This window comes from Lagenorhynchus albirostris, chromosome 9 (assembly GCF_949774975.1).
Source record: "Lagenorhynchus albirostris chromosome 9, mLagAlb1.1, whole genome shotgun sequence".
Classification (NCBI taxonomy): domain Eukaryota; kingdom Metazoa; phylum Chordata; class Mammalia; order Artiodactyla; family Delphinidae; genus Lagenorhynchus; species Lagenorhynchus albirostris.
This window is the reverse complement of record NC_083103.1, coordinates 91,966,768-91,990,662: the sequence shown is the minus strand read 5'-3', so window position 1 is coordinate 91,990,662 and position 23,895 is coordinate 91,966,768. Positions and strand designations below refer to the sequence as shown.

Here is a 23,895-nt window from a genome sequence, read left to right as displayed (position 1 = left end):
AGCCTCTGTTTCTTCTCCCTTAGCCTGGAGATAAAAATAACCACCTGGCAAAGTTGAAGTCAACATTAAATAAGATAATATAGCAAAGGAGTGATTATATACTAGTTTGCTCAGCAAATATATATGTATGTGTGTATATAAACAACTAAGGAAGCCCACCATCCACTCAAAAGTGTCTCTTTATTGTCTATAGAACGACATAGTTTCATTCTTCTTGCCAGAGTTTGCTTCAGTGTCTGAGATTGTGGCTATGTGGATGACCCGCTCCGAACTGGTCAGAGAGCTTAGAAAGGAGGCCCCCTTAGTGCTGGGGGCTCTGGAGAGAGGAAAGCGCTCCAATACAGCTTGTCTTCCTTCCGTAAACATTTAGAGCATCTGCTACATGCTGGTTCCTGTACTAGGCACTGGGGCTCCCCAGTGAGCCGTATTTGGTCCAGTTCCAGCCCCCTAGGTGCCAGAGAAGCCAAGGCACCAGACCCGTAAATAGAGCTCATTACAACCCTACACGGTGAGGTCAGGGCAGGCTCACTGAGAGGGGGTCATGGGACCGAAGGCGCGAGGAGGGCCTCCCAGGGGTGGGTCCGGGCACAGCGGCTGCTTCCGTCCCTGCAGAAACTGGGAAGTTGACCTCTCTTAGTCATCGGGTGATTTGTGTGGGAGGGGAGGGGAGCGCACGCGCAGGGCTAAGTGCTGACGGGACGTCCCTGTCAACACAATGTTCCGCCTGGCCGGGCCTTCATATATAAAGATATTTAATGAATTAGTTAATTAATGAGAGGAGTTTGATTGATAGATCATATGGCGTTCGCAGCAGGGTGAGTCTGACCCTCGATATCGCCGCCTCGGCTGCAATCCGTCCCCCTCACTGGTCGGGAGAGCGCGGTGGCTCCGGCAATTTGCATGCATTTAATGTAGCTCTTTAATAGGATGTAATGTTAGCGAAAGCCAAAAGCGCAGCAGCTGTAACTTAAAAGACAGCCCCATTACTGCAAGCCTTATAATTAGGGTAAGAGGGAGACTCGGTCTGCCATATGTTAAACTCTTTTGAGGTTAATAGCTCTGTAAGATTTTTGCAATTTAAAAAAATTACACTTGAAGGATGATGACAAGGCTCATCAATGAGGAGCTTCTCCACCGGAGGGAAGGGACAGAAGGAGCCCATGTCCCCCAAGGCCCTCTTTCCCGGGGACGTGGCCAAGTGGCCCCTCTCCCTCCACAAGTCACTCCTGTCCCCACCTGCTTCCCGCACCCCGGCCCCATTAGCGCCTGGCCGCAGCTCAGCTTCGCGGAATCAGAGCTCGCCCACCTGGCTCGGCGCAGTCCCCGCAGTCCCCGCATCCTCCAGTCCCCGCATCCTCCGAGGGAAGGAGGGAGGGCGCCAGGCGATCGGTGCGCACCGTGCCGGGAGGAGCGCGGCGCGTGCTTACCTTGCAAAGTCCCGGGCAACTCCAGAGCAATTACGGGTCCCCGCAGGTTCCCGGGCGCTGTTTGCACATTCCCGGCCTGAATCAGAGAACACGCAGCAGGCGCTGCCCCGGGGTGGGGAGAGAAATTCGCTGGGAATTTGCTTGGTAATTGCCGGGCACAAGGCCCTGGGGGTGTTTGCCATCTCTGTGCCACAGCCCACGCGGCAGGGTTGGGGATGGGGTGAGGGGCGAGTGTGATGCGGAGCCCTAGCTTGGGCCCGATGGACCGTGGAGTGCTGGCCCCTGCACCCCGACCGCGATGTGGAACAGGAGGGCCTCCCTCCACTCACCAAGCCCTTGTGAGCCCGGCTGCACCCTCCCAGGCTCTGGTGTCTTTCCCGAGGGCCCCTTCCCAGCGACCCAGAGGCCCCGGGTGGCGGTGGGGGGCAGTCAGCGGGAGTCTGTCTCTGGAGACTGGAGTAGCCTGCTCCCGAAGTCCAGTCCCACAGCCTGAGCCCGGCGGGGAGCCCGGGAGGGGCAGCCCGCCAGGCACATCCTCTTCCTCAGGAGTTCTGCCGCCGGCATCTTTCCCCTCCCCCTAGCTGCCACGCGGAGTGCGTGGGAGTCGGACCAAATTCCTGATAACAGACATTCCAGACAAAACAAGGGGAAAAAAAAGAAAACCCTCTTATTTTATTATTATTTTTTTAAGGGGACTCTTGTTAAAAGGAAATTACGGGAGCGATCAAATTACTGCTAATTGCACAATCACCTGATTATCTCTGGTACCAAAAATACACGCGATCCTTTTCCCCTCCCAGCCACTTAAAGAATTCTCAGGGACATCTCTTGGGGAAGGACACAGCTCTCTCTGGCCAAAACACCAAAGAATATGAGGAAAGGGGGCTCGTGGGTGAGGGTAGCAAAAGGAAGATTCAGAGAGGCCACGGTAGATCCCCAGAGAGGAGAAAGAAAGGTTTAGGACAGGATTAGGGAAGAGATGGAGTAGTGGAGAGAGGTGGCCGAAGAGAGCAAGAATGCATCTTCCGGGGAGTTATATGTCAGAGCTCACAGGGCTCCAGAGAGGTGAGACCCATGGAGGTGAGGTCACTTGCCCAAGGTCTTTGGAGCTCGCTGCCTGAGTGTAGGCTGCCTGAGTGTGGGCTGCCTGAGTGTGGGCCAATGTTGGGTGGGGCCTGGGGGAAGCTGTTGAAACCCTCTAAACCCTCATTGCATTTGGGGGCAGAGGTTATGGTGGGCTTCTGCAACCCAGGTACAAAAACCTTTGTTCATATTACAAATCTTGATTTGAAATGCTGCTTATTGGGAGCTACTGAAAATGAGCACAACAGGAATAGCTAAATTTTGTTAGTGCTGGTTTATAAAGCATTTTCCCATCTGCTTTCTCACATAATTCTCTCACCTACCCGTTCCATCGGAATCCCCATTTTCGAACGAGCTAACAGAGACTCAGAGGATGTGAAGAACTCCTCAGAGGTCATTGGAACACGTAAAACTCCAGGCCCGGCCTCTGCCCTGTGTCTCAGAGCCCGTCTTGGAGAGAGGAGCCAAGGCTTAAGGGATTTCTCTGTGTGGGTCTGAGGCCGTGTAAATAAGGTGCTGAAGTTAGGTTTTATTATCTCCTTTACATTCATTATTTTTTTAAGTCAATGGCCCGGGCAGTCTCTCCGCTTGGATGTGGCTCAGTCATCTGGAGCTATTTTTTTTTTCCCACGGGAAGGGACTTCAGTTGACACGCCAGCCTGAAATGTCACTTTCGGGTCACCAACGATGCCTCAGCTCCTTGACGGGAAAAGGCACGGATAGATCCTGGTTGAAGAGCCCACTTCCTGTTCTCCCCCACCCATTTTGCCAGCCAATCAGGATGAAGAGAGAGACCTTTCCCCCAGTTCCCCATCCTCTCTGCTGCCACAAACTGGGGAGCAGGAGGCTTAGAGGATGCAGCCCCAAGAACCCTGTCAGTGCCATGCAGACACGAGGGCCACTGCAACTTCCCGGAGACTCTTTGGCAGTCAAGACCCCTCCTCCATAGGCACCACATCCCCACCACTCGTTTCCCCTCGGAGCAGCCATGGCAGATTCAGGATTACCATCTACAGATCAGTAACAGGCCAATGACGGGCACCTTGCCTGCAGCCAGCGGGACCTCCCTCTGGAGGAGCAATGGGGGTGCATGCAGGAGCATAGGTTCCCTTCATTAGGGCAGCTGGCCTCCAAGTGAGACCAGAGCAAGGCTGAAGACTCTCAGGACTGGGGGCTGGGAGGCATCTTCCCAGGAAGGGCTTTGAACTCAGGAGAAGTGAGGAAGATGTGGAGGTGAATTGGCCTAAGAGGGTCTCTCAGGGGAAGAGGCTGACCCCAGGCCTGTCCACCCATCCAACCAGCTCCCAACATCCTCTCCCCCTACACACAGCCCACTTGAGAGAAGTTAATAAAAAGTAAACAAGCCAATTCTTCCCATCAACTACCCCTGGGCAGAAGGTCCCACGGCCGAAGGGGTCAGTGGGCGGTCAAGCAGGCTATCTGAGGCCAGAGCAGGCAAAGGGCTTGAGCTTAGGGCTATTTCCCAATAAAGCCCTGCTTGACGAAGTCCCCAGGCTCTAGAGAGGCCCCTTCCCCTAAAACCAAGCCCTCCATCTATTTAGGAAACGTGGTCCCTGTGATATAGATGCTGAGGGTTAAAGATGAATCAGGCTTGCCCTGCTAGGAGGTTAGAGTCTACTGGGAAAGACAGACACGTGGCCGCTTGACTTGGAGAAATCACATATCTCAGAGTTCAACACCCTCAAGTCATAGAGAAGAGGAAACAGAGGTTGGGAGTGAAATGCCTTGAGCCAGTTTCCCCAGTTAGCGGCTGGATCTCGGTGGAAAGCAGCTATCCCGACTCCCCGTCCAGTGCTCTTCCCATCACGAGGCGGAGCTGAGCGGGAGCTGGTGCTGCACTCAGGCCCACGGAAGAGCCGCAGCCCCCGTCCTCACCTGCCGCTCTCTTCCAGGTGAAGAAGCATGATTAGCAGCCACTTCTCAATCCTTCCCGCTCGGCCAAAGGTCTGGTGTTTCATTTCTACCCAGCAGAGGAGCCAGTAACATTTAAATTATTTCATTTGAAAGGAAATTTCCTCAACCCCATCTATTCTCAGGCAGGATACCTTGGCCAAGACAGGACATAGGGAGACTGGGGACACGGGGCCGCAAGAGGGGTGGTGGACCACAGCTGGAGTCCTCTCCTGGTCAACCAAGGGGAATGCATTTTGTATTGCGCTCTCTTGTTCAGTGAGAACAAGGTTGGGTACTCGCTACTGTTCTGCCATGCCAGACCACCTCCAGCCTCAGGGCCTTTGCTCTGACTGTTCCCTTTACCTAGACTTTCCCAGCTATCAGCACGACTCACTCCTTCACCTCTTTTAAGTCTTTGCCCCAAGGGGACATGGTGAAGGACATCTCCCCTGACCTCACTAAGTAAAAGCGAAATACCCTCCTCCCCATGTTCAGCATCCCCACCCTGCTTTCCAGTTCTCCATAGGACTTCACGACTTCTAGCTTATTATATAATGTATTCACTCGTCATATTTTGTGTATGTCCCACTTCTGCCACCACTAGAAATCAAATGTCAAGAGGCCAAGGGCCTCCTGTGTTTTGTTCACAGTAGCTAGAACACTACTTAGCACGTATTAGATGCTCAGTAAATAATGAGTAAAGGAATGAATCAAGAGTCTTCAAATATGAGAGCTGGGAGAAACCTTGAAAATGAGCTAATCTCAAACCCTCAAATTGTGGGTGAGGAAAACGGGAGCTGGAGAGAGTAAGAGAAGGAGGAGGTGGTGACATTTGAGGTAGACCTTCTTTCCCTTCTTCCTCTTTTTCTTCTTCTTCAACTAGTTCATTCCATGCATTTGTTTATTCATTTATCCATTCAGAAAGTATTCATTGGACATTTACTACTTTCTAAACACCGTGCAAAGAATAATCATAATGTTAGACACATATTGATCACTTTGTTCCATGTATCTCATTTGAACAACCCTGTAAGCTTAGTTGTCAGTATCCCCATTTCACAGATGATAAATTAAGGCTCAGAGAGGTTAAGCAACCTGCCTAGTCACACAGCTAGAAAACGGCTTAGGTGAGACACATACCAAGGTCTGTTTGACTCCAAACTTGTGTGTTGCACCACGACATCTTTTTTCCCTCTTTTCCTTTACCTTCCTGTCTCTTGGGCCAGACTAAATGGCCCAACCAAGGTGGCAGCCAAGGTCACCCAGAGCTGGAGCCCTTTTGAAGTGGCACAATCCTGTCGCTCCAAAGACCCCCTCGAAGCCACCTCTCTCCACCCCATCCGCCCTCCTCCTCCTGGCCACACGTGCTGAGCCCCACATACAGGCACTGGTATGATTCACAGCACCAAGATCGGTCCCTGGGAGGGAAAGAGGGCCCATAAAACCTTACGGCAGTTTTATGACGTATTCTTAGCTTTTACAGGCAGACGGGGCGGCCGAGGCTGGTGAACAGCAAGTGTCTTGGGCAGATGGGCGGGCTCCATGGACCAAGAGCTAGTGAGAACAGCTGCAAGTTTTTTTGTGAAGACAGCACCATCTTTTAGCCGCCCAAACGGGGAAGGGCAATGCAAGAAGCAAATATTTCTTCAGACCTCTATAGTTTAAAGAACGCCGACCAGGCAAAGCAGGTATTATTTCAGATTCACAGATGAGGAACCCTGCAGAGAGGTTGTGGAGACTCCAGCTTTCCTTCCTGAATTCAGATCTGATGCTATGCTCCTGGGACCGCCTGGCACAGCACTGACTCTCAATGACCCCTGCTACTTCTGCCCACAGAGACAGGCAGTACCAGGCAGTCACCCCTTATATGGTCTCAGTCCAGACTCCATCACCAGGACATCCCAGAGCAGCTCCCGAGTAAATTTCTGCTACCAACATCCAAGTATTGGGGAACATTTTACCCATGTCTGTGCCCCCGGAGCCCTAGCTCGACTCCTCCACCTCCCTTCATACTTCTCCTCTTCTATTCTGCAGGCCACCCCCATCTCATCATTTCCAATGCACAGCTTATATCAGCACCAGATGCGGGGGGGTTCGGAGAGATGGCAGTGCCTCATAGATGTAATCACCTGCAGTCTCTGATTTATTCGGATCATTCCTGAATTTCTAATGAAAAATAAATCACGTGGGTCTGGTTGTGCCTTTTGGACAGATGAGGAAACAGGTTCAGAGAGGTCAAGCAATTTTCCCCAAGTCACACAGCTGATGATCGAGAGAACCAGGATCTGAATCAGGTGTCCTGACTCAAGTCCAGGTCCCCTTCCCTTCTCTTCGGTAAGTTTCAGAGAGTCCCAGGTTGCTCCTAGTGGTTCAGTGTGGCACTGTTTCAGATTCAGTGGGAGTATTGCTTTCTCCCTAGTTGAAAGCTAGGACTGGCTTTCTTAGCTACTTTGACCCAGCGTGTCTGGGCATATTTTAGCTTGTGGTTTTTCTAGTACGTGGGTGGTCTTCCTTAGTTATCAAATGCCAACACCAGCCCCCCGCTGAACACAACTAGCACCTCTAACATCCCCTCACGTGGCCTGAGCTAGGGACCCAGTTAATCATCCTTAGGCCAGGGGTCCTGCATCTTTGGATTACTAAGTTCAAGAGGTGTCCTAACTGAAAATCATTTGTCCAATCATCTAGCATGGTTTAAACTCCTCTTCCATGGAATCTTCTTAGTGAGGCTTTTCCGGGCTTGGCTCCTTGACAACACCCTGAAGTATGGTGAACAGGACCCCATACTAATCTGGGCCCCTCCTGTCCCTGAAGCCTCATCTCTCTCTATGCCTTCTTCCCCTCTCTCCCCTGCTCCAACCCCCTCCTCCATGTCCCAGTCACTGGCAGTGCCTGCAGCCTCTCAGGGGCCGTCCCACCCCTCCAGCCCACGCTGCTCCCCCACAGCTGTGCAGCCCCCCTGTTTGGATGCCCTCCCAATCTCCTTTGCCTGCCAATCACCTACTCATCTGTCAAGAGACAGCACAAAGGTTGCCTCCTCTGTGAAGCCTTTCCTGATACACATGCCTGTCTCTCCCGCCAGAGAAATCAACCACCCCTCCTCTGCGCAGACCTCGCTGTACCCTAATGAAGGAACTAGCTCCCTGCTGGGTCTGTGAGCATTTGGAGAGCAGGGATGCTCTTCGATCTCTCTCATAATCTTATCAGAGATCCTGGTACACTGAAGATGCACCACGTGTGCTCACTGAATACAGAAAGACGTTAACGGATGACCATTGGCTGCATGCGTGGAAAAAGAAGAAACTACGCCATCACAGAGTTTAAAACTTCACCTGTGTGTCCATCGATGGATGAACTGAAAAACAAAATATCATCTATACATACAATGGAATATTACTCAGTCTTAAGAATGATAGGAATTCCGACTTGTGTTATGACATGGATGAACCTTGAGGACATTATGCTGAGTGAAATAAGCCAGACACAAAAGGACAAACACTGTACGATCCCACTTATATGAGGTACTCAGAGCAGTCCAATTCAGAGACAGAAAGCAGATGGTGGTTGCCAGGGCTGGCGGTGGTGGTAGGGTGATCACGACTCCCACAGGGGAGTCTTCCCATGTCCCCTCAAAGCCCTCCCTGGTAGTGGAGCAGTCTGCCTCTCCCCCACAGCTACAGAACATTTCATAGCAGTGAGTCTGCCCCGGTGGGATTAAGCTCTACCCTAGCCCTCCCCTTCCTCAGTGTAACCGGTGAAATGTTGCATCTGGACTCTGCCTCAAAAACCAGTGTTTGGGAGATTTTTACCTATACACACACACTTTTGTTCCTTGATTTACACAGAGGTACCACTGGCAGGCTTTGCATTTCTGGGCTGTCTTGCTTTGCTCGCCTCACACCCTTTGGCTCCTGAGAATGCTGGGAAACTCAAACGACGGCAGTGTCCCTGGCCTGAACCCTTCAGCTCTTACCAGACCCTCCTCACGAGTAGCTCTGCAACCCTCTGCAGTGGATGGTCGGGTGCTGACAGCAACGTGGTGGGAAGCAGGCGAGCATCTATCCAGGAGCAGCAGGGGAGAGCTGGCGTGAAGCCTCCCTTCCCCGCACAGGCCATGAGGAGGAAGAATAGTTAAGGCTGGAACCTTAAATGCAAACTGCTTTCGAAGAATCTGTCACACACGGAGCGCCTCCTAGGAAAGTCGGACCCTGAAAACTCAAGTCAGTGTGGTACTGGAGGACTCGTTTATTGAGCACCTATTATTTGCAACACGCTGGACTGCATACTTTGGGCTGTACCTGCTGCAGCACCTCCAGTCTAGAAGGGCAGATGCCAAGGGCCCAGGCAGATGCTACGTTGTAATTCAGGGCCGATGCACGGTGTCAAGACATGCATTTCAAATGCCTTAAGGGTTCAGAGTGGAAGCGAGATGCTCAAATCCTGGCAAGGTCTCCAGCGAAGCCAGCCTATAAACACAGATAGCCTGCGGGCCAGTGTTTCCAGGAGAGTAGGGAGCACATTGAAAGGCTGGCAGGATCCATTATTCGTCTGGAATAGAAGAGGCTAGGGCCATACACTGACTACTCCTCCCCAAGCAGGCACCTGGTGTTTTCCCAAGCCTTGGAATAGGAAGGAGAGAGATACTGAAGTCCCAACCAGTCCGGAAAACAAGATATAGGTTAAGCAGAAACAAAGCCAGTCTTCAGGTTCAGATAGACCTGCGTTCAGTCTTGGCTCTTTCACTTACTGTGTGGCCTTGGGAAAGTTACTGAACCTCTCTGAGCCCTAGGTTCTCCATCTGTAATAGGAGGATGACAACCCTTTCACGTTATGAAATAAAGAGGTGTATGGAAAGCCTCTAGCATAGACCTGGGAAGGAGCTGGCACTCAGTCAATGAGAGTTGGTATTATTGTTAGTATCTGTAAAATTTGCCTGGGTGTTCCTTTGGGGCTTTTGATTGATTTATCTGGTATCCAGGTAGGCCACATAGCCCTAGAAGTTTCCCAGTGCTGTTGGGAGATTCCTTATTTCTGAGCTTGAGACATTGGTGAAGATGTTGCATGGTCCAATGTTAATTAGTACTGATATAGGGTTTTGGTGAGGATGAAATGAGCTACCATACATAAAAGAGCATCTAGCAGCATCCGGCACAGACTAAGTGGCAGTGTGGTGTAGACGTGCAGAAGGGACTCTGGAGGCAAACTCTGGGGTTTGTTGCTTGGGGTGTGAGCCTGAGCACATTATTTTTAAGTTCTCTGTGACTTGCTTTCCTCTTCTGTGAATCGAGGATGGTAATAATGGTGCTCATCTCACAGCGTCGTGGGATTTTCATGGTATAATACGTACAGAGAACATGGAGAAGTCCCTCACCCTCGGTAGGGCTCTGTGAGTGTTTGCTCTCATGATTATGACGTTCTGTGTCCATCTTTGCCACGGCTGTTGTTTGGGCCAAGAGCACTGGACCTGAACCCAGGAAACTCACGTTCAAGTTCTGGCTCCGACAATCGACGGCTGCCTAACAGCGGACAGGCGACTTTGCTTCTCTGAATCCGTTTCCGTGTCTGAAAACCGGAGACAGTAATGCTCATCCCACTTACCTTGATGGGTTAATGTGAGAACAAAAGCACTTTGTAAACTGTAAAGAGTAATAACATTATAACAGGCAAATGAAAAAATAAAGTTGTAACACAATATTAAAGTACCTTTTTAATTTGTGGAAAAGAGAAAAATAGAGAGAGATAAACATGCATGTTTATTCGGAAATGGGAAATTTCTCAAAGGATAACTGGTGGGACCTAGGAGATGAGAATGAGCTTGGGACATTAACATTTTACTTGAACCCCTTCAGTACTATTCAAATACATTTTTTGAAGCAAGCATGTTTTCCTCACCTAACTTAAAACCAGAGCAATATTTTCCCGGACATAATGGATTCTTAGTAGATTTCATAGAACTTCAGACAATTCGGATGCTTGCCCTGGTTCTGAAGTAGAAATGAACAGGCACTCGTGGCGTCAGTTTTTCCATCGGTGAAATGGAATAGCCATTTCCTTGTCACCGCCCAGCTTTACAAAGCTATGGGGAAGATAAAGATATGATCCCGAGTAAAAATAAAAATGAAGACAAACACAAAACCTTTTTTGAAACTAACTTAATTACCTCTAACCGAAAATCCACGAGCTTCTAGGTCTGTCCTTACATAGGCATGGCTCCCACCCAGAGCCTGAGGGAAAGGAGATGCACTATCGTTTCTGCCCTGGGGGGCTCGGCATTGGTGTTCACAGTGACCCTGCACACAGCCTGAGCAGGCCAGGGCCCCTACCCTGCCGTCCGGACTGCCAGAAGAACCCACCCCATACACACAGACCCAGTTCAAGGATCCGGAGAGGAGGACTCTTCAAGGAGCCCCAGAAGACAGACTGCGTTACCTCCCACCTAAGCGAGACACCTCTGCTGCTCCAGAGGAGAGGCGAGAGGAAGCCAGGCTGGGGAACTGGCTTGAGCCCCCAGACCTCAGACCCCACCCCCCAGCCCCATGTCCCCGCCCTCCTCTCTCAGAGCCTCCCAGAAGCCTCTCTCCTCTTCCCTTCCCCGGGGCAGTGGCTGCTTGGTATTCACACCATGTCATGCTTGCCTGTCTCCATTTGGAAAAGTCTCTTTGTGACCTCTCTGTATCTCTCAGTTGCCTTTGTGGGGGGAGGGAGTGAAGGGGAAGGGAGAGAGAGATCATCTCAGCATTTACCCAATTAGTGGTAATTAGAAGGCAAGGCCCGATGCTCTCCTCGCAGCTGCTCCAAAGGGCAGAGACGGCTCCGGAGTAGCTGCTAAATGGGCATTGGACACACTCCGTCTGTGAGAGCTCTGAGCAGCCGGCTCCTGGCCCTCAGAGCCCCACCTCGCTCCCCGCCCAGCGGACACCCTCATCTTTCTCCCCACAGCTGCTTCTCCCAGGTCATTTCTGGGGTTTGCCCTGGATTCTCAGCCCCCAAAACAGCAACCATGGGCTGTGTCAACCAGGGCCCCCTCTGGGCCTATACCTGGGTTTAGGCCTGGTTCCCATGGTAACCCAAGCCCCACCCCCTGCAGAGTGCAGCTCCCAGGAATGGGCATCTACCTTCCCAGGACACCCACTGCTTTGGTTCCTAGTTACCTTGAAGTACTCCGGTCCGGCACAGAAAGCCCTACGAGGCAGGGCAGCAGGTCCTAACTCCATACTCTTGGGTCACAGTTGGGTCACAATTCCTCTTCCACTCACTTGGGTCCGGACCGCAGGTCTACAACTGCAGTGGAACCTTAAATCTGATGGCATCTCAAGAGGTCAGCGTGTCTACTCCTCCTCAGCAGGTGATCTCAGTAGGTGGAATGGAATTGAGAAGCTATTTTTACTCGGAGCACGGCCTGCCCTGACCCCGGCATAAGGAGCCAGCTGTTTGGGGACTGTCCATTTTATTAATGGCTCTGAGGAGCCTCTACGGAGATCCATTATCTCCATGCCAGGGAATATACTATTAATTCCCACCTGTGCCATATTACCTACAGTTAGTGGTTGGTACTTTTCCACGGTCTCACGACACATCTTAATCAGACGGTGAGTGAGTTTAATTAGCCGAAGTATAGGTTTTATTTTTTTATTCATATAACCACTTAATCTAATGGAAGCCTATTATCTGTGGCTTCTTTCCCATGCATAGTTATGGCTGTTTTTAATTGATGGTGCATCAGGGGTTGCAGCTACAATATGGCAGCTGGAACACAAAGTCGCCTTTCCCCAGAATGAAGGTTGAGAAAATGCGTTGTCAGGGAGGCATCAGATTTCCTGTTTTCACTGAGATGTGAGCTCCCATATAGAAACTGCTGGTACCCGCCAAAAGGGAGAAAATGCGGACCTCAGCTGGGCAACCCCTGGGCTTCACTGCTGCAAAATGCGCTTCAGGAGCCCTGGGGCAGAAGCCAAATCAGGAACAGCTGGGGAAGGTAGCTATTTGTCAATCCAACCAGATCATAATCAACCCCAGGGCAGGAACCAAGTCTTTTTCTTGTTCTGTTTCCTCCACGCCACAGGCCCTGGGACAGGCTCAGGTACCTGTGTGCTCTCCATAGACAGGTGGTGAATTAAACTCAGGGCTGAGATGGTGCAGGAAACCCGGACTCTTGCAGAGAGAGTCACCATCTTGAATGTGAAGATGATCCTGAAGTTGCCCACGCAGAGAGGGATCCGCGTTCAGAGGTGAACTGGGGCTCTCAGTCCATCCACAGAAGATCCTAGCTGTTCCCATTGAGAAATCAGACCCTGGTCTTCAACTGGGATGGGTTACCAACGTTCCAGTGACCATCTGGGACAGAGTGTGATCTCTAGGAACCAAAAAGTGTCCCATTCACCCAGATTGTAAGGGAAATGAGCGGAAGGGTGGAGTATCTGGTCAAAAGTAGGAATCCATCCATTTTCTTTGTGTGTGTGTGTGTGTGTGTGTGTGTGTGTTGAAGTATAGTTGATTTACAATGTTGTGTTAATTTCTGCTGTACCACAAAGTGATTCAGTTATATATATATATATCTTCTTTTTTAAATATTCTTTTCCATTATGATTTATCACAGGATATTGAATATAGTTCCCTGTGCCATACAGCAGGACCTTGCTGTTTATCCACTCCATATATAATAGCTTACATCTGCTAACCTAACTTCCCACTCCATCCCTCCCCCCAACCCCCTCCCCTTTGGCAACCACAAGTCTGTTCTCTATGTCTGTGAGTCTCTTTCTGTTTCATAGATAGGTTCGTTTGTGTAAATCCATCCATTTTCTAATAACTCTAAAAGGCTTGGTCTTCCTAGAGGTAAGCTGTCTTGAAGGCTTGGTAGGAGAACCTGGCAGCCGGTTAGCAAAGCCCCAAGCTGACCCAGAATGGAAGGACTCGGGTCTTTGATCAGTTTGCCGAGTACCTTGGGCTGAGCGAGACAGGGAGCCCTATTCACCCCTGAGGGAAGCTGAGGAGCTGCGGACAGGAAGTGTTGTCCCTCTTGCCCACCCGCACACGCCCACCCTCACTTTACCTCTTGCCTCCAGCTCTCCCCAGACCCGTTAGCTCCAGTCAGAGGAAATCTGCATAGCTAGGTTCAAAGCCTTATTTCCCCTCCTGCTTTGTCTCTTCCTGTTAAATAATGTGATACAGAAAGGAGGCCACGGGAAGGAAAGGTGCTGGATCTTTCAGGTTGAACCGTCTCTTCCAGGAGCCTCCAAGTTACCTGGGCAGGAGTCATGCACTTTCTCTCCTGGCCCCTGGCTCTAGTGGGGTATTACTGTCGGTGACATTGGGTTTATTCCTCCCTTCCCATTTTGCAAAAATATGTGTACAGAGACTCCTGTGCCTGACCCACAGTCAGCAGCAGACAGAAGCCACAGATTCCTGTTGCAGCATTTTACAGGGTGACGGATCAGATAATGTACACTTAGCGAGTGCACAAATAATGTGAATCAGGGTTGGCATAGTGCAGTGAGGTGTAAAAAAAGCAATTTGAATTGTTCTAGGGAAACGCCAGAGCCGCTCTGACATGCTTGCTTGCCAGAACGCTGCCCTGTGCCCCTCCGGAGGGCTGAGCTCCAGGTTCTGGCTGGAATGGCAACGAGGCTGCCCAGCACGGCTGGCCTGAAGGGGAGCTCCCCCAGAGACGGGAGAGGGTCTGCGTCCACACACAGAAAGGAGATGGCATGAGTGAGCGGATGAAACGGGGCTCCAACTCACACTGGAGGGGATAGTTTGCCCCACTGAGCTGTTGAGACAATCATAGTAAGGAGGGAGGGAAAGAGAACCAGAGAGACTAAACTCTGTGTCCCTGGGGATGGCCACACCTGGGCAGCAAGTTGATGCCGGATGTGTATCGACTGCGGTAGATCTACCCTTAGCCTCCCTGGACGGCCAGAAGTCATCTAGTCCATTCCTCTGCCTCCAGACAGAACTGTGCCTCCTCCCCCACACAAAAAAGTGGGTTCTGAACTTGTTTCAAAGGCTCTTCAAGAAAAGGAGATTTCACATCCTCTCTTCATCACCTGTTCTTAGTGTCTCAGTATGCCCACCCTCTGCAAGTTCTTCACTTTCAGTCTAAGTCAAATCCTTCAGGCACCCTTCAGCTTACACATTTTCACGAGGGTCTGGCCACACTTGGTCAGTTGATGGCATTCGAGATTACGTGTGCCCAAGCAAAGACCTGGCCGTAGTGCCACGTCCTCCCTCTCCCGGTGAGAGGGGCGTAGATGAGGAGGTAATCAGCTCATCCCTCGGGCCAGCCTTCCTCCCGCTGTCCATTCCAACCCTGGTTGCACTGAGCCTGCTTTGTCAAGTTCCCATTGCTCTCCATCTCTGCGGAGCCAGACTACCCGTTGACACTCTGCAGGTTGACGAAGCCGACCCTCCTCTGGTGCTGTCCCCATCAGCCTCTGTCCTCACAGCCCCTCCTCCCAACTTGCTGCTTCCATGAGGTTTCCTGTCCAGAGCAGGAGACAGGCTGTTTAACACTGTGACACCCACTGGGCAGCCTTACCTCGCAAAGCCAAAGTGTCTCTGCAACCCTCCCAATGCTGACCTTCCCCAGCCCTAAACATCATCCCCCAGCCCCCTGGGGGAAACCAAGGCTCTGCGCACAGAAGATGGTCAATAAAATGGTTTGAATTTATTTTTCAATAAGAGCAAGCAGACATTGCCAACCGCTTCCATTAAATACCTTAGTCAAACCAAGCTCTAAGCCTGAAACTCAGCATCTGGGTGGTCTACGAGACCTGGTCAGAGGGGAAAGTGGTAGGAAATCTCTTGACTGTTTCACATGAAAGCCGATTACAGGGAGAGTTTTTTGGTGGCTCGGGAAGCTGAGAGGTTTCGGGATAATGGATAGCCAGGCTGCCGCCTGCCCACCTGCGTTACTGACCACAGGGTGGCCAGGCAGGGAGCCCAGCGCAGATTAAGAACCCAAACAAAAGGGAAGATAAGACAGGCCTGGGGACAGGCAGCCTGCTGAGGGACTGGTTAAGGCCTCCAGATTTTTTTCCCAGGAAATCTGGGGACAAATTTCCATGTTGTCGTTGCATAAATTTGTGGGCTGATTTGCATACATTTGCATTTTGCCTTCAAAACACCCAAACTCCCAGAATATAAAATAAAATGCAATTAATTAATTAATTAATTAGCATGATGGATGGCAAATGCAGCCAAACTAAAAATACAGTATCAGTGAGGGACCTTGATAAAGGGACAGATTTTTGAGCTTGTCCCCCTAACCCAGGATGGATCTCAGGGATATGGTACAACCTGTTCTGAAGTTGTCTGTCTCCCTGGCTAACAGTAAGCTCTGGGGAGCAGGAACAGACAGAATTCTTTGATCCCTACATTCCTGGGCTCCAGCACAGGGCTTGTCACATACGAGATTATTAATAACTGTTTGTAGAATATGTGAATCAATGGCCAAGTGAATGAGCGACTCCCCTGCAAACTTATGATCAGATGATAGGATCAGAAAGAACTTGGGACTTCCCTGGTGGTGCAGTGGTTAAGAATCTGCCTACCAATTCAGGGGACACGGGTTCGAGCCCTGGTCCAGGAAGATCCCACATGCATCAGAACAACTGAGCCCGTGCGCCACAACTACTGGGCCTGCGAGCCACAACTACTGAGCCCACGGGCCACAACTACTGAAGCCCGCATTCCTAGAGCCCGTGCTCCACAACAAGAGAAGCCACCGCAATGAGAAGCCCGTGCACCGCAGCAAAGAGTAGCCCCCGCTCACCGCAACTAGAGAAAGCCCGTGTGCAGCAACCAAGACCCAACACAGCCAAAAATAAAATAAATTAATTAATTTTAAAAAAAGAAAGAACTGATGCTCCACCCTCCTAGGAACCAACTAGACAAGATTCAGGGCTGCCCTCGGAGGAAGAAATCTTCACAGGCCAGCGAATCAGTGACATAGTTCCAGGCAAACCCTCTGGGGCAGAGTTCTGGGAGCAGGTTTGGAGAGATTCCAGAGCATGTGGGCTGTCCCAGCCCAGGGGCAGGGGCTTTTGGTCCTGAGCAGGTGTGGACAGAGATCTGGACCACATGATGGCATAAACCAGAGTGCAAAGAAAAGGCAGTGGAATCTGCCCTGTGTGTCCAAACAATGAGGCTTTATGGTCTTCTGAACCCAGAAAGGACCCAATAAGTGACCCGGCGCATCCATCCTCTGTGCCTAGCACAGGGCTTTGCACAGAAGTGATTCTTAGCGAATTTTTACTTAAGTACCTTCTACTGAATACTCAACAAATATTGATTAATCCACTGATTGACTGACTGATTGATTCTCTGGTCACCTTTCAGCAGTCCTTAATCCTCTCCTCAACCTCAACATCTCACTCAATAGATACCACCCCTCCTCCATGCTTACAAACACACGGTTTTCAGAGACTCCAAGAGAGCCACCATCTTGTACCATGTAGCCCACACATATGATGGTGTTGGCCCCACTGTTAACTCTTTGAAACAGGCAGTTCTACCTGATATCTTACCTAATCTCACTTACTACAACAAGAGTCTGCTCTTTCTGATTCCAAACATTTGGAAAAAGTATCAAGAATTACTTTTCATTCTCCACACATCTCCCATATTGTTGATTGATTATAATGAACAGTCAAGAGAATGGACTTTGGAGCTGACTGCCCAGATTAGAATCCTGGCTCCACCCTCCCTTGCAGAACAAGTTGTCATCTCATCTATAAAATGGAGATAATAATGATAGTGACTCCATAGGGTTGTCGTGGGGATTAAATGAGACAATATCCACAGAACACTTAGAACAGTGTTGACACATGGTAAATGCTACCCGAGTGTTAGTTCTTCTTATTACTTTACAATTGAACCCCTCGTCCTCACTTTGGAGAGAAAGGTGAAACAGAAATGGCTGACTGAAAGTGATGACGATTTGTTGGGAGTTTCACAGAAGGGACTCCTCAGGATGCAGAGGGGAGATTGAATCGTTCTCTCTTCACTATGCATCTCGCAAAATATAAACTTGGAATCTAATGCCTGAAGAGAAGCCAGGATGCTGTTTGGATAAAGAGGCGAGAGGCTCTCAGGAGCTGACCCAGGCATCTTCATGTGGGACAGGTGGCCTGATTAGGGACACCGGTAGAGCTGGGGATTTGGGGATGTGCCCTCCGGCTTTGGGGATCAAGCTGATGTGAGGCTTGGGGAGCAGATGCAGAGGAAGCAAGCCCGCCCGGGGATTAGCAGCCAGGGCATTCTCGGCTTTGGGCTCTGGGGAAGACAAATGAGAAAGTCCTCACTTAGAGGATGCTGGAAAATCCCAGAAAGGGCACCGGTGCTGACACTGTTTCTCCTTCCGTTGCCCTGGCTCTATATGCAGCTTGGACACGTGACCAACAAAGAAGAGGTTTTGAAGAAGCAACCGGCTTATCCGTAAATTCCAAGGAAAACACCAAGTAGGGATTCCAGAGCCTTAAAATTTTCCTGACTTGATGTGAAGGGAATCAATAAAGTGTCAGGTTCCTACCGTAGGGCCAGGTGCTTTTTTGCTGACCTTATTAAATTCATTCTTTGCAACAACTCTGAGATGTAGGTGTTAACGGTTCCCATTTTACAGATGAGAGTAGGAGAGATTACAGATTTGCCAAAGCTCTAAAGGTAGATAAATAGAGGATGCTGTGTTAGAGGGCAGGTCTACCCAGCTCCAAAGCCTGTGCTCTATTTACCACTTTGAAGGAAGAAGGGCACAAATTGGGGACAAAAAATGGGAACAGAGGTGTTGAGAAAGGAAGGAGATGCAGGAGCTTCTTGGTGGTTGGGGAGGGGAAGAAGCAAGAGCTGGGAAGTTGTGTGCATATGACATTAAGTGAATAGTATGCAAATGAGATGCAAAACAACATGCAAATGAGTACGTGGAGTTTTTTTTTTTTTTAGCCAACCACTCAACTCCATTTGGCACAATTGCAGCACAAGGCGTACCTGCCCAAAGCTAGCAGTACCCGTGCTACAAGCAGAAATAGCTTCTGGGCTAGAGATGCCCCTTTCCCACTCTTTCTGGGGTCTCCTTCCTCCATCCTCCTGCACTTGTCCTTTGCGCCCCTCACCCCTCCCCCGATCCTGAGGCTGAGGCCAATCACAACAGCCTCCCCGCCTCCAGACACCCCAGAAGACAACTGGTCTCATCAGCCTCCTAATGCAGTGACCTCTCACCCCTTGATCTATCTCCATTTCTGTTTACCTTCAACTGGGAGGCTTTCTGGCCACCTGGGATCAACACTGCCACTTTCCTGACCCCGCTTGTCAAGTGAATCTCCCAGCCCAGTGCCTTCCTTCACTAAATGGCAGCAGAGATGAAACGTACCCTTTTAAGGGACTGCCTCTGACACCGACCACAGTCAGCAGCTTCTTAAGTTAAGTATGACAGCTGCTTCCCCGCTAGTCTCCAGGGAATCTGGAAGAAATCTTACAAGGTGATCTTCTGAGACGCTTTATGTAGACAGTAGCTGGTAGCCTCTCGCATTCTTACAGGTGCCTGAAAAGGAAACTAGGGTCGGCCCCAGCTACGCATGCCAATTTTAATCCCTTCTTTTCTGTTTGGAAGTTCTTGCCAACGTCTACCTTATACCCTCACAATCATAGTGTCAGCCTGTTCTCTGCTATTTTGTCCTTAGTGGAGGTGGAGAATCTCTGCCCTCTCACCTTTTAATGTAAGAAAGGAATGGGGAAGTAGAAAGAATACACTTAGCAATACAGAGTTGAGACACTTATTGACAAAATACTGGGCTTTTATTTTCTCCCGCCTGCTCAGAAACCGTAGCTCATGTCCAGGGCTCAGTGCTGAGGGCCCAGGAGACCTCCTGGCTCTTGGCACAAGCAAATCGTGCAATCTGAGGAAGGCTCTGATCTCTTTGCACTATGTCTTTTATGTTTCCAAAAGGAGCTCAGGGTAATCATTATGTTTTCAAAGTCAATATCAGAAGAGCCATTTGCAAGATGGACTGTCCATGAGGGGGGTCACTGAAAGGCAGTAACCTATTGGCCAAAATATTCTTAGGAGTTGACATAGTCCAGCTATAGGAGTTCATCTTCTTTGAGAAGTCTTCCTCCCTTCTCTAGGATTCAGATCCAGATTCAAGTAACAAATATTAGGTGTATATTATGTACCAACCACTGTGCTAGGTGCCTTCAGATACATTACCTTTTAAAAACTCATCATCATAAATACCTTCAAGATAGGTCTTCTTATCCCAACTTAGCAAATGAAGAAACCAAAAGTCATGGCTAATTTAATAATTGCTCAGTCTCTTTGGGTACCTTAATAGGAAGTCTTACCAGATAGCTACTTAAATGCTTTCTTTTAATAAATTTATTTATTTATTATTTATTTTTGGCTGCGTTGGGTCTTCGTTGCTGCGCGCGGGTTATCTCTAGATGCGGCAAGCAGGGGCTACTCTTCATTGCGGTGCTCAGGCTTCTCGCTGCGGTGGCTTCTCTTGTTGCGGAGCACGGGCTCTAGGCGCACGGGCTTCAGTAGCTGTGGCTCGCGGGCTTAGTTGCTCTGCGCCATGTGGGATCTTCCCGGACCAGGGTTCAAACCCGTGTCCCCTGCATTGACAGGCGGATTCCTAACCACTGTGCCACCAGGGAAGTCCCCCTCAAGGCCTTCTTAATGCTACTTTCTTCTCATCACCTTCTATTCCAGTTATGAAAATCCAGTGGTAAGCTTGACCTACCTTTTGTGGCATAAGGTTGGAGGTGGTTGCAGGTCCCATTCCTCAAAGCCTGCCCTGCCTCCCAACATTGAAACCCACACCTCCGTCCCTACTGGAAGGAAGGAAGCTCCCCAGAAAAGGTGAGTCAGTGGTGCTGGAAAGACCCTCTGGCAGGATCACCAGCAAAGTGCCACTCCCTTATGACCCTCTGGCTTCACGCTACATGACTCACGATTCCAACTTCAGGCAGTCTCTCTTTCTTTTGATCTTACCATTCCTGGCATCTTCAGCGGGGAGGCTGGGGAAGCAGGCTGGAATATTAAGGGGACACACGTAGGCTGGTGACTGCATTAAATGCTGTAAATTTGGCATCTACGTGGGCCGCCGTTTTGATAAATAGCATTTTCATTATCCAAATCTTTCCATCTTTGGGCTTCTGCTGATCTAATGCTGGGCTGACCTGTGTATGAAGTGAGCAATACAGACCTTGTTCTGCCCTCTGAGAGCTGAGATATGATCTCTCCTCAAGATGGAAACCTCCATCAGTTGAGACAAACACCCTAAATGCCATACCACTAGAAAGCATGAAAGAAATCAAAGATATTAAATTGGGGTAAGGCAAAAATTATAAAGTTTCCTCTAGGCCATTAGAAAATTTCCAGTTTCCCCTGAAAATTGTCCTATACTGATTCTTCTCCATACGTGGCGGTCTCAGGAACTAGAACAGCGTGGGGCAGCAAGTAGGCAATGCGTATATTTTATTTTTATTTATTTTTTATTATTTTTTAATGCGTATTTTTTTTTAATGCGTATATTTTAGATGGATGGCGAGATGAATGGATCTTAGATGAATGGATAAATACAGTTGGATCAAGAGGCAGCATGGAGAAAGTCTTCTCTGATGCCCTAAAACTCACCATCCACATTTGGGCAAATGACCTTGTCTTATCATTTCACCCCCATTCACACTCTGCCTACACCAGCCCCCAGGGAGTTTGGCTGTGCCTTCGTCACATCTCTACAGAAAGGCACGTTAGACACCTCTTTCTGCCTGGGGAAGCTTGTCTCTAAGCACGGGGACATCTGGGATTATGCCTGGCCCCGAGTTCTTTATAAGGAAGCCTTAGACAATGGAGGCCCAGCTCCTTGGGAGCCAAAAAGCTTTGTGAAAAAGGCAGCTAGTTAGAGAGTGGACAGTATTTTTAAACGCATGAGTGTGCTGAATAGTTAAGCAAAAACTTTTGTTTTCATGGAAAAATTTCCTCCAAATGCTGCATCAAGCAGGGTACTGAATTTGCCACAGGCAGTTGTTGGCAAAGACAATGAGACTGTGTTTCTTCCAGTCCAGGGGAATCCAGATCAGACCTCCAGGCTATGGTCTCCAGTCCAAACACAGCCCATTCTTTCTGATGCAGAACAGTCACTCTGGGAAAATGTCTTTCAAAGGTCATAAGCCTTTCCCCTGTGTTACCGAAACCACTCATGCGCTTCCCCTGTCTAGATTTTCCTGGATCGTAAAATTTTGAAGCAACCAGTCCAATCCCCCATTTTACAGAGGAAAACATCGAGGACCAGAGAGGTTAAGAGATTTGCCATAAGTCCCACAGCAAGTGAATGGCAGAGCTGATTATCTTAAATGCCGATTCTTACCCTTTGCTCTCTTCTCTGCCAACCCAAACACAATTCATCATTTAATACCCTGCCCAAGTCTCCCCTCCTCCCCAAATGCTTCTTGAACCCAGCACCCTACAAAGATCTTTCTCCCCTTCTCTGAATTCTTAAAACAGTTACTTCTTAGAATGTTTACACTCAGCATCATTCATGAAATCATTGGCTCCCACGAGGTCGCATGGCTAGTGAACGATCATCTGTCAATATCTTTTTGACAAATGTATTCCAAGGCCCTGAAGGGCAGGAACTCTCTCTTACACCTCTTTTGTATCTCCCCTCAGGGCAGAGCATGTAAGTGATACTTGATGAATGTATGTTGAAAATGTAGCTCAATGGATAGATGGATAGACTAAATGATGAATGATAGCGTTTAAAAGGTACTTAATGAATGAGAATAAATGAAAGGATAAATTAATAAAATTATTCTAAGCAGTTTAGTACAAGTATTTGCTTAAAGATGCAGCACCTCCTTACTGTACATATGTACGTACATATGTACAGTATATATATATGTACATACACAGTCACAGTGATTAAGTGTAACAGTCCTCAGGCCATTTCACTTTGTATTCATTTCATAGGTGATGAAATTGAGTCACAGAGTAAAGGGAAGGAACCAACCACTCTCTCATGGCCAGGAAAAGACACAGAAGGGATTAGAGACCCAGTTGGAAATACACAGCACACAGTCAACCATGACGAATTTCTGTTTCTTTAGAACAAAGGATGAATAATAACCTAGGGCACCTTCCAGTGGGTGCTCTCAGGCCCTGGGGGGCTGAGAGAAGATAATTCTACTCTTCAGAAAAAGAAAAAAAAACACACATAGTTAATGTTTCTTTTTTATACCCAAAATTACAGGTATGACTGGTGGGTCATTAATTACAAAACCGCCTTAATAAGCTCCAGTGAAGGCATTTTTAAAAAATTCTCTAAGTACTTGTAGCAAATGTTAGCATTAAAAATTACTCAAATCAAAATTATTTACCAGTATGGTAATCCTTTCCAAGACAACTCTAGACTTGAAGTCATTTTCCTTACTAGTACCACCCAATAGAATAATTGGCTGCAATTAGCAATGACTTTGTCATTCCTTCCAGAATTTGGCTTCAGCAACCGTGAAACATGCAGATTGTCTTCTCTTTCCCAACAGGGACTCAAAGCTTCTGCAAATCTTGTCCTCCATTTAGAAAGGGAAAGGAAAGTATTCCCCCATGTAATGCATCATGGCATCGCAGAGATGGAGGGGGTCTGCCATCGCTCAGCCCAGAGTTCCTCAGAGGGTAGGACAAAAGGTAATTTAGGTGATATACAGATGAGCCTTAAAGAAAATTAATAGTTAAGTTTACTTTAATCTACATTAGAAAAACATATGACTTGCTCACCAAACCCGGGTATTTTGCATAGTATGTTTAGAGCGAGGAAAAATTTTTTAGTAAGCCAATTGAAAGAAACATATTTAAAGATCTGACAAAACGCCTCATAAAAATAGTACTTGAATAAGTTGAAGTTTGGAAAATACTGATAGCCACACAACCTCATTTTATGGGACCAGAAACTGAAGGTCAGAGAGGCAGCTATGGGAGCAGAACTCAGCTCTGGGAATTGCCAGACCAGGTTTTCACTCCTCTAGACTCTGCAAGGTCTCCCTTCACCCCAGAGCAGCTGTCCGGAACAACGTGAGATTGGCAAAGTTTCTTGTGTGTCTAGGAAGCCACGTTTCAGGATTGTGCTTCCCTTCCCCAGCCTTCTCCCACTCTTTCCCCCACCCTCCAAAGTCCTGATCCCCCAGTGAGATAACCTATGTTCAGATCGTTTCAAAATCCACCATCTTCCCCATCACTAGCAACTCACACACCCACTAAACCATAGTTATCCTGGAGCCCCATTCCTTCATGGCCCCATTTCAAGTCAGTTATACCGATGGGTATTTTTTTTTAATTGAAATATAGTTGATTTACAATGTGTTAGTTTCAGGTGTACAGTGAAGTGATTCAGTTACAAATTCCTAATTTATCCCTCTCCCCGCTTCCCTTCCCCTTTGGTAACTATAAGTTTGTTTTCTATGTCTGGGAGTCTCTTTC

The 23,895-nt window shown here is 48.8% G+C and overlaps 2 long non-coding RNA genes across 4 annotated transcripts in view; both read right to left on the bottom strand.

Annotated features, from left to right (window-relative positions):
* The window catches only part of LOC132526323 (uncharacterized), a 41,424-nt gene extending 39,504 nt beyond the window's left edge, over positions 1–1,920 (bottom strand). Inside the window, exon 1 of one of the 3 annotated variants that reach the window (XR_009542528.1) lies at positions 1,757–1,920. This is a non-coding gene — a long non-coding RNA (uncharacterized LOC132526323). Of the gene's footprint in view, positions 1–1,306 lie in introns of all 3 variants that reach the window. The other 2 variants (XR_009542526.1, XR_009542527.1) reach the window with 2 other exon arrangements.
* An 8,238-nt stretch (positions 1,921–10,158) lies between these two features.
* LOC132525405 (uncharacterized) lies at positions 10,159–11,764 on the bottom strand. The gene is made up of 2 exons (XR_009542229.1): positions 11,576–11,764; positions 10,159–10,500 (listed from the first exon to the last, which is right to left on the bottom strand). It is a non-coding gene; the product is annotated as an uncharacterized LOC132525405 (long non-coding RNA).
* Between the last annotated feature and the right edge of the window lie 12,131 nt (positions 11,765–23,895).